Source organism: Triticum aestivum, chromosome 5D (genome assembly GCF_018294505.1).
Source record: "Triticum aestivum cultivar Chinese Spring chromosome 5D, IWGSC CS RefSeq v2.1, whole genome shotgun sequence".
NCBI classification, from domain to species: Eukaryota; Viridiplantae; Streptophyta; class Magnoliopsida; order Poales; family Poaceae; genus Triticum; species Triticum aestivum.
The window spans coordinates 176,867,938-176,879,184 of NC_057808.1; positions in this window are offsets into that span (position 1 = coordinate 176,867,938).

Below are 11,247 nucleotides of genomic sequence, written 5' to 3' on the forward strand. Positions count from 1 at the left end.
TTTCCGGTTCGGAAGGGGTGACTATCACCTCATCAAGTTCCACTTTCCTCCCACTCAATTCTTTCGAGAGAAACTCCTTCTCTAGAAAGGACCCGTTCTTGGCAACGAAGATCATGCCTTCGGATCTGAGGTAGAAGGTATACCCAATAGTTTCCTTAGGGTATCCTATGAAGATGCATTTTTCCGACTTGGGTTTGAGCTTTTCAGGTTGAAGTTTCTTGACATAAGCATCGCATCCCCAAACTTTTAGAAACGACAGCTTAGGTTTCTTCCCAAACCATAATTCATACGGTGTCGTCTCAACGGATTTCGACGAAGCCCTATTTAAAGTGAATGCGGCAGTCTCTAAAGCATAACCCCAAAATGAGAGCGGTAAATCGGTAAGAGACATCATAGATCGCACCATATCCAATAGAGTGCGATTACGATGTTCGGACACACCATTTCTCTGAGGTGTTCCAGGCGGCGTGAGTTGTGAAACTATTCCACATTTCCTTAAGTGTGCACCAAACTCGTGACTTAAATATTCTCCACCACGATCTGATCGTAAGAATTTATTCTCTTGTCACGTTGATTCTCAACCTCACTCTGAAATTCCTTGAACTTTTCAAAGGTTTCAGACTTGTGTTTCATTAGGCAGACATACCCATATCTACTTAAATCATCAGTGAGAGTGAGAACATAACGATATCCTCCGTGAGCCTCAACACTCATTGGACCGCACACATCGGTATGTATGATTTCCAATAAGTTGGTTGCTCGCTCCATTGTTCCGGAGAACGGAGTCTTGGTCATCTTACCCATGAGGCATGGTTCGCACGTGTCAAATGATTCGTAATCAAGAGACTCCAAAAGTCCATCTGCATGGAGCTTGTTCATGCGCTTAACACCAATGTGACCAAGGCGGCAGTGCCACAAGTATGTGGGACTATCGTTATCAACTTTACATCTTTTGGTATCCACACTATGAACATGTGTAACATCACGTTCGAGATTCATCAAAAATAAACCATTGACCAGCGGGGCATGACCATAAAACATATCTCTCAAATAAATAGAACAACCATTATTCTCGGATTTAAATGAGTAGCCATCTCGAATTAAACGAGATCCAGATACAATGTTCATGCTCAGAGCTGGCACTAAATAACAATTATTGAGGTTCAAAACTAATCCCGTGGGTAGATGCAGAGGTAGCGTGCCGACGGCGATCACATCGACCTTGGAACCATTCCCGATGCGCATCGTCACCTCGTCCTTCGCCAGTCTCCGTTTATTCCGTAGTTCCTGTTTTGAGTTACAAATATGAGCAACCGCACCGGTATCAAATACCCAGGAGCTACTACGAGTACTGGTAAGGTACACATCAATTACATGTATATCACATATACCTTTGGTGTTGCCGGCCTTCTTCTTGTCCGCTAAGTATTTGGGGCAGTTCTGCTTCCAGTGACCACTTCCCTTGCAATAAAAGCACTCAGTCTCGGGCTTGGGTCCATTCTTTGACTTCTTCCCAGTAACTGGTTTACCGGGCGCGGCAACTCCCTTGCCGTCCTTCTTGAAGTTCTTCTTACCCTTTCCCTTCTTGAACTTAGTGGTTTTATTCACCATCAACACTTGATGTTCCTTTCTGATCTCCCCTTCCGCTGATTTCAGCATTGAATATACCTCAGGAATGGTCTTTTCCATCCCCTGCATATTGTAGTTCATCACAAAGCTCTTGTAGCTTGGTGGAAGCGACTGGAGGATTCTGTCAATGACCGCGTCATCCGGGAGATTAACTCCCAGCTGGGATAAGCGGTTGTGTAACCCAGACATTCTGAGTATGTGCTCACTTACAGAACTATTCTCCTCCATTTTACAACTGAAGAACTTGTCGGAGACATCATATCTCTCGACCCGGGCTTGAGCTTGGAAAACCAATTTCAGCTCCTCGAACATCTCATATGCTCCATGTTTCTCAAAACGCTTTTGGAGACCCGGTTCTAAGCTGTAAAGCATGCCGCACTGAACGAGGGAGTAATCATCAGCACGCTGCTGCCAAGCGTTCATAACGTCTTGGTTCTGTGGGATTGGTGCATCACCTAGCGGTGCTTCTAACACATAATCTTTCTTGGCTACTATGAGGATGAGCCTCAGGTTCCGGACCCAGTCCGTATACTCGAAGGTAGCATAGAACAAAAGCTGGTTAGGCATTTGATCTGCGGAATACAACTACTTTGACCGAATCCCAGAGATGGACGAGGTACTGGAGTTTGTTTCTCCTAGTCATTCCGGATTAGAATGGCTTGACAGACCACAAGAATAATAGGCATCGATAACACAAATGCACAATTACTCCTGACTATCAATTGATAGACGAGGGCCAGAAAATAACTAAAGAGGGACAACCCAAAGGAACATATGTTTTTTTTCTGAGTTGTGGATGCATGGATTAGTATGTCGAACAAATTCAACATATTTCTTCCGGATAACCCACGCAGAGAAGGAAGGACTGGCAGAGTCACAATATGAATGGAGTACTCCTCAAGAGCGCCCTGGTTGTGATCTTTTGGTTAAAAGAACTTCTGCCATGAATGGTTCATGGTATTTGGAAGAACGATATACCACGGACCTCGAAGACTATCACAAAGGTTACTAATATCCTAAAGGAGCTAGCAAATACTATCAACAGGAGGTGAGTGGAGTGGATCTCGGGTTTAAACCCAGGAATAGAATGCCTACTAACTAAATGGCATCACGGGATGCTTTCGAGAATAATGGCCAGAATCATCACACTAGGGATGCAAGCATTGCTAGATTACTAAGTGGTCCTCTAAGACACCTAGGTCATAATAATAACTCCAACATACACGACGAGGTAACGGAGTACCTCAACAGACCGATCAGTGTGCTTAATCCGGCCCCAAAGGACATCAGGTACGGGAGGACGGAATTTGCAAATGCATCAGACTGTTTAGGAACCTGGGATGACTCGGACAGCTTAACGGCTGTAAATCTCAAAAGAATTGAGACATCCTGCAAAATGGTGGCGTAACTACCCAGAAGCACAATATCAAGGTTCCGAGATCAACAGTTAACATATGGAAGTAGTAGAGACTGAACTGAGGCTTGAAACCAACAATCCTATAAGTCTACGGATTAGTAACACGTGATCCTGATAGAAAGATGAGAAGGCCTAGTTCTTAATCCCCGTAGAAGAGAAGAGGGTGACTCAGATCAGAAGGGCATAAGTTAAAGGAGTAAAAAGAGCCTTACGTTCCCTTCCACAATCAATTCCCTTATATAACTAAAGCATTTCTAGACTCAACTTCGACCAGTTTGGCTTGGTAATCCTACAGGCAGTCAGGCTCTGATACCAACGCTGTCGGGACCCCGATTCTAAGTCACACCGATCTAGCCTGTAACACCTCATATCACTTTGCGGCCTCACGCACGGTATTCCCACGGGTGTCGCCTTACCATGGCCCGGGACCGTTTGCGCCTTTTGGCTCACGTATATGATAATGTCGCTAGCATCCATATGACAGAGAACCCGGGCCGACATGGCTAGTCGTGAACCCAAAGCGGCACTAACGTATGGGGACAGGCATACATGAATCAACATCGAACGTGTCGGTCAGCAGCGTGCGAATCCGGGCTGTAGCACTGGGCTAACAGGACTCCGGGAACCCGGGCTGTAGCAGGCTAGGCAGGACTCCGGATGTCACCGCGTGACATTTCCCCGAAGGGACAGACACAGGAACGGAGTGAATCACACGCCGGCCAGTCAAGTGTTCCGGAGCAGTAGTGCTGGGCTAGCAGGACTCCGGTGAACCGGGCTGTAGCGGACTACTATGGCTCAAGGAGGCACTAGACTACATTTCCCCATAAGAGAGGCTGCTAAGGATAGACAACTAGATTGTCGGATCCCACACATACCAAGCATTTCAATCATACACACAATATGCTCGATATGTGCAAATACAACATGGCATCACAACAAGACTCTACGACTCAGAGTATTTATTCATTAGGCTCCGAAGAGCCAGATATTACAAACATGGGTCTCATGACCCAACATTCAGAGCATACAAGTCAAAGCACATGCGGAAGCTTAACATGTCTGAGTACAGACATCTACAAATGAAAAAGGCTGAGAAGCCTGACTATCTACCAGATCCTGCCGAGGGCACAAGATCGTAGCTGAGGTATCAAGCTAAACGTCGAAGTCCACACGGAACTACTAGCGAGACTGACGTCTCTCTGCAAAACATAAAATAGGCAAACGTGAGTACAAATGTACCCAGCAAGACTTACATCAGAACTAGCTACATATGCATCGGTATCAACAAAGGGGTGGTGGAGTTTAACTGCAGCAAGCCAGCTTTGACTCAGTGGCTATCCTGAACTACGACTGCAAGCAACTCTTTTGAGGTGGCGCACACGAGTCCACATATTCACCATATCAATACTCCACTATGGATCCGCTCCCGTCTCCCTACGAGAACGCCATCCATAGCACTCACGCTTATCTTGCGCATTTTAGAGTATCCACTTTCACTTGTCTATGAACTGTTATAGGCAACCCAGAAGTCCATTTCCGCGGACACGGCTATTCGAATAGATGATGTTAACCCTGCAGGGGTGTACTTCGACACACACGCTCTCACCACTTACCGCCGTTTACACGACATGTACTCGGCAACCTTCAAGCGGAGGCCCAGCGAGGGTGTCGGCCACAGCCTACCTAAACACTCGAGTCTCTAGTCCAGGTTTATCGCCTATTCAGGTTCCATCCGCAGGGAGTCCGGCCGAGGTTTCCACATACGGCCCCGAACGATGTGTGCAGGGTTCCGAGACACCAAACGGGCGCCCGGCATGCCCGGCCACGTGCCTACCGCATCACAGCCCACCCCTCCGGTCAGCGCTGCCCACGGCCTCCAGCATACTACAAACACCAGAAACTACTTGCAACTCCTGGACAGAGGACAAGGGTGATTAAGAAGCCGAGAGGGTCCATTGGTTTCGGGCCCAATGCGTGGTAGTAACTGTATCATGGATCACAAACACAGAACTCAGTTCCTGAGGACGGCTGCAATGAGACAACCCACCATGTACTCCTACATGGCCTCTCACCGCTACCTTTACCAAATCGTGTTCACACGCTTAGCTCACACACAGTAGGACATGTTCATCACCATTCCAATTCATCCCCGATGAATCAGACCTGACACAACTCTAAGCAATAGCAGGCATGACAAACAAGCATGAATGAGTAGGCACATCAGGGCTCAAACAACTCCTACTCATGCTAGTGGGTTTCATCTATTTACTGTGGCAATGACAGGTCATGCAGAGGATAAGGGGTTCAACTACCGCAACAAGTAACAGTTGAATCGTTGTTGTCCTAATGCAGTAAAGAGAGCAGGAGCGAGAGAGTGGGATGGTATCGGAATGAACAAGGGGTTTATGCTTGCCTGACACTTCCGAAGATAGCATTGAGTCTTCATTAGTGTCATCGAACTCATCGTCGGAAACACGGCTATCGAGAGGGGACAATACCGGCAACAGAGAGGAAACACAATCAATGCAATGCACAATATGATGCATGATCATGACATGGCAATATGAATGTGTTTTGAGCTAATGCAGCTAGCAACATATTAAATGGAATTGGTTTGAACCTTAGGTTCAAATTCAAACTCCATATAAGACATTTCAGATGCCATTTATTTGAATTGTCATATACAGTGGCTGTAAGTTGTTCAAACATGCATGAGGATGCCATAAACAGATTCTTTGGATTTTTCTGATAATTTTTCATATATAAATCATTTCATTTGGAGCTACGGTTGAATTTCTATGAATTTTAGAAGTTAGGGCATTTTCTGGAATTTTCTGAATAATAATAAATCCAGAAAATCTATTACCGCGTCAGCGTTGCGTCATGCTGACCTCAGCAGGTCAACAGGCGCCGTCCAGGTCAAACCTGACGTGTGGGGTCCACACGTCAGTGACTAACTCACTAACCTAAGTTAATTAGTGTTAAACTAATACTAACTAAAGTGTCAGTGGGGGTTGGCCCACGCGTCAGTGACAGAGGGGAGGTCAAACCTCCTGGTCGGCGGGTCAAACCCACCGACGTCGTGACGCCGGCGAGGCCAGACGCGGCGGCGGCTGCGGGATTCCTCCTCCGGCGACCAAATGGCCGGCGGAGGGCATCTGCGGGACGCGGGCACTCGTCCGCGTCGAGTGGTGGCAGCGGTTGGGCCTGGGATGGCCGGAGTCATCACCGGCGTCGATCTTGGCGGTCGCCGGAGCTCGGGTGAGCTCGGGGTCGACGCTACGGTGGCCAGGGTGGCCCGTGCGGGGCACCTACGTGCTCTACGCGGCGCGGGGAGGGAGCTGAGCACGACGGCCGGACCGATAGGTGGCCGGAGATACGTCGGCGACGAGCACAAGCGGTGGCCCGTGCGGGCGAGCAAGGTGCGGTGGCTACGGTGCACGAGAGCGAGAACGGTGAGGGGGGAGAGAATCAGTGGCTCACGGCGAGTGCAGAGAAGCGAACGGCGAGCTCGGGGGAGAACCGGAGCAGTCGGGGTGGCGGAGGCGATCTCGTCGGCGGGAGGTTGGGGACGAGCTCGGTGAGGACGTTCGGGGGCTTTCGGCGGGGCGTGGCTTGGTGAGGGGGCGGAGGACGGAGTGGCGGAGCTTCTGGGCGTCGAGGCGAGGCGTGGGGTGGCCGGTGGCCATGGCTACGGCGAGCGGCGTCGACGAGCTCCGCTCGGGTGTGCTCGGGAGATGGAGCAGAGGGCGAGGGAGAGAGCAGAGAGTGAGGGAGAGGAGCGAGGAGCTTCGGGGCGTCGTCGTGGCATCGCCAGGAGGGGCCGGGGAAGCAGGAGGTGGCGCGGGCGCGTGCTCGGCGGCGGTGCGCTGTCCCCCCCCTCTGCCTACTGGCAAAGGTGGGTGGTGACTGGCATGGGCCAGGTGGGCCGGCCCAGTCCAGGTAAGCGCCAGGTAATACTCCTTTCTCTCTCTTTCCTTTAATTGTTTCTGTTTTCTATTTATTTGATCTATTTTGAATTAGTAAAAATACTAACTCATTTTGTAAAATCCTGATAAAAATTGTGGGCACTTTTGAAAATATTTCCAACAGCCCTCAACTAGTTTCAGAATTATTAGAGCATTTAAAATATTTATAGGATTTAAATGCCCCAATTCAAATACAATATGAGTTAATTCAAAAATCCAAAAATGACCTAGAAATATGTTTATCATTTTTGGCAGAGGTTTTTACCTTTATCAAAAATCATGAACTTTTCTAAAGGGCATTTGGGTTCATTGAAAATGTTTTTAAGTTGAACCTAGTTGAGTTCTTTTGGGTGCTAGGGATTGATCACCCCTATTTCAAGTTTAAGCAAAATTTAAACATGATGCATGAGGAACAAGCAAAGTCAGACAAGGGCTGATCTGGGGCTGTGACAGCTCACCCCCACTAAACAAGAATCTCGTCCCGAGATTCAAGACGTGAGGTAAGAAGACAGAGGGTACAAGCTAACACCATCTTCATGATCCAATTGCTCTTCGAGAAGATGTTGATCCGTTGCTTCAATTAATGTTGACGTCTTTGCTTTCGAGATCTTCATCCAACATGATGACGACAAGGGAAAACTCTATAGAAATCGATCTCCTTAAAGATCGAGCAACTCACGATCAACTCACGGAATGCGACGTTGAGTATCTCTTGAGCTGAGACTCAACACATACATCGAGAGAGGGATGAAGTGAAACAGAGAACGAAGATTCAAGTTGATAAGCACAATTCCACGCTGAATAAGACGGTGCATGGTTTCAAAGTAGCGAGGAGATAATTGCCATGATTCCATAGAGGCACCTTAGGGAAGGTGACTTGTAGAAATATTCCCTTAAGTGGCAAAAGGAATTACTTTTGATATAAATATCATTGAAACTCTTTATGCCAGCCTAAGGCAATCACAAACGATCGTTCGAGGGAGTTCGGGAGAACGACACACTCGGGCTAGGATGGACGATGTGGACTACCTTGTTGAAGACAACACAAGGGGTGATTTTCTTATCACCGGAAATGGTCGGAACCCCTGGTGGGACCACTTTTGAAGATGGTCCTTATCAGTAATTACTGGGAAGGGTAATCCAAGGTAGGATGGCACAATGACGGTGCAAGCTGGGACAAAAATGCAAATGCTAGGAATGATTCTAGTAACTGGGGAGGAGCTCAACAGTAGAGAGTGAATCTACTGTTTGAAAGGTTTAGCATAACCGAAGGAAACTGGGAGCAATTCCAGTTAGTGCCGATGATAACACCTAGAGCTTGTGCGTGCTCTCAGGAACTTGAGCATTTCCATATTCATCAAGGTTTTACCAACATCCGTGTCGAGGATCCTGGCAACACAACATACTACCATGATGAACGGTGATGGAGGATGCAGGTGCAAAGGAGGACAACACTTTCTCAGATTTTTCCTTAGCAATGCCAAAGAAGCAGATCTGGATGATCGACCGAGAGACATTTAGCACTCCGCTTCTAATGTTCTCCTTGATGTGCTAGCGTAACCCATTTATTGATAAGGTTTGGTATCTAGAACATCAAGTAAGATGTCGGACTTCGGGAGCACAAGAATCCATAAGGAATAACCACGGAAGTAAATCCTACGAAATCCTTATGGGGAGGTGGCCAACTTCCTCAATCAAGATACTACAATAATAGGCCTTCCGGCTGGGTGTGTTGGCCACGACATCCACTTTACCGGTTATCGAGAGGGCAATATTACAATTCTTGGGAGATGTTCCAACCATCATATCTGCCTGAGATTCAGATCTGGTTGGTGTCAGAATATTCCAGACTCGTCAAGTCTAGGAAGAAAATTAAGGTTTGCAACACAAATCGACGAGATGACGTTGCGAGATTCTCAGGGGATGAACTACGATAGCAAGCTCCAAAACATGAGCTGGTTCTGCTACAACATGTGAGCACGTTGTCCCAGACAAGCATGATCATATGGTAGTCTTATAATAAAACACTACCGAGTTCTGGTTGGGAACCATCAACGAGGATATCGAAGTTCTTTCATAAGTCCGGATTAGCTCTTATGAAGGAACTCCTTCTCCTTGAACAAATCAATCAGTGGCTTGGTGTGCTAGGGATACATATAGAATGAAGGTTGCAAGTCTCCAAACCGCGGTATACTTCGCACATATGCATGACTGACTTGGGACGATTCCAGAGGAGGCAAAACAAACTTTCTCGAATTCATGGCGGCAACTTGCATCTAATGCACATGAATTAGAGTAAGTCACTTCTTCCATCCAACATATGCTTCATAACAGAACACGAAGATAATGCTTATAAAGTTTCCAATACTAGCTGGATGTTCAACACGAGTCATGGAGAAGGTAGCAGTGTTGCTGATGGGCTCAACAACATTTCATCCAGGTTTCCATGGAGATGGAATTCCATAATTATATGAACAAGTGATAGCATTGATCAGACCCAAAAGATATAATGGTGTATGCTCGAGGGATCAACCACGAGTAAGACAACATTATGAACATCGTTGGTTCTGATTTGACTTGATGATAGCCCATACTCAAATCAAAGTCTTAATATGAGAATAGGTCCAACAACTGATCACAGGGACCAATCGATGAAGATATCATCTATCTTCAACACACACAAAAAGATATCCCTTAGTGATAAACTAAGTTAGATAAGCTTTTATCTTCCAACTCTCCAAGTTGTTGTTTTGCTTAACCAACTAGCTCAGGGGTATCCAGCACGGATTCTTGGAGAAGGGGTGGTTTACAAGAGACCCACTTGATCACGAACTCAACATGTTGGTCAGGTGGCAACCTGGTGACACTTCCGAGAAGATATTCGGAACATCACGAACCACCGATATGTTACTAAGCTCGAGAACGATCTTGCTTTTCAAAGCAAGACGATATGACCGAATAAGCAAGGACTGACACTATCCTAACTCATTGATCAAAAAGTGCACCGGGAATAAGGACTGGGTAGCACGATCAACCTTAGGATGTGATTCAGTAACCAACACGCTAAGGATGAAATTATTGTCCTTTAACTACCAAGCAACGGAGTTGCTAGGAGTATAGATTTCACACATCATAGTTCACCTGTCGGCATTCCGGTTACAATAACACGGGACCAAGAAACGAGTGATGATGGCGAGGAGTATCACTGCGTCAATGAATTCATAAGAGGTGGTGCAATTCCTACGATATTCTCGACATAAAGGGGGTAATACTCGAAGGTAGCATAGAACAAAAGCTGGTTAGGCATTTGATCTGCGGAATACAACTACTTTGACCGAATCCCAGAGATGGACGAGGTACTGGAGTTTGTTTCTCCTAGTCATTCCGGATTAGAATGGCTTGACAGACCACAAGAATAATAGGCATCGATAACACAAATGCACAATTACTCCTGACTATCAATTGATAGACGAGGGCCAGAAAATAACTAAAGAGGGACAACCCAAAGGAACATATGTTTTTTTTCTGAGTTGTGGATGCATGGATTAGTATGTCGAACAAATTCAACATATTTCTTCCGGATAACCCACGCAGAGAAGGAAGGACTGGCAGAGTCACAATATGAATGGAGTACTCCTCAAGAGCGCCCTGGTTGTGATCTCTTGGTTAAAAGAACTTCTGCCATGAATGGTTCATGGTATTTGGAAGAACGATATACCACGGACCTCGAAGACTATCACAAAGGTTACTAATATCCTAAAGGAGCTAGCAAATACTATCAACAGGAGGTGAGTGGAGTGGATCTCGGGTTTAAACCCAGGAATAGAATGCCTACTAACTAAATGGCATCACGGGATGCTTTCGAGAATAATGGCCAGAATCATCACACTGGGGATGCAAGCATTGCTAGATTACTAAGTGGTCCTCTAAGACACCTAGGTCATAATAATAACTCCAACATACACGACGAGGTAACGGAGTACCTCAACAGACCGATCAGTGTGCTTAATCCGGCCCCAAAGGACATCAGGTACGGGAGGACGGAATTTGCAAATGCATCAGACTGTTTAGGAACCTGGGATGACTCGGACAGCTTAACGGCTGTAAATGCTCAAAAGAATTGAGACATCCTGCAAAATGGTGGCGTAACTACCCAGAAGCACAATATCAAGGTTCCGAGATCAACAGTTAACATATGGAAGTAGTAGAGACTGAACTGAGGCTTGAAACCAA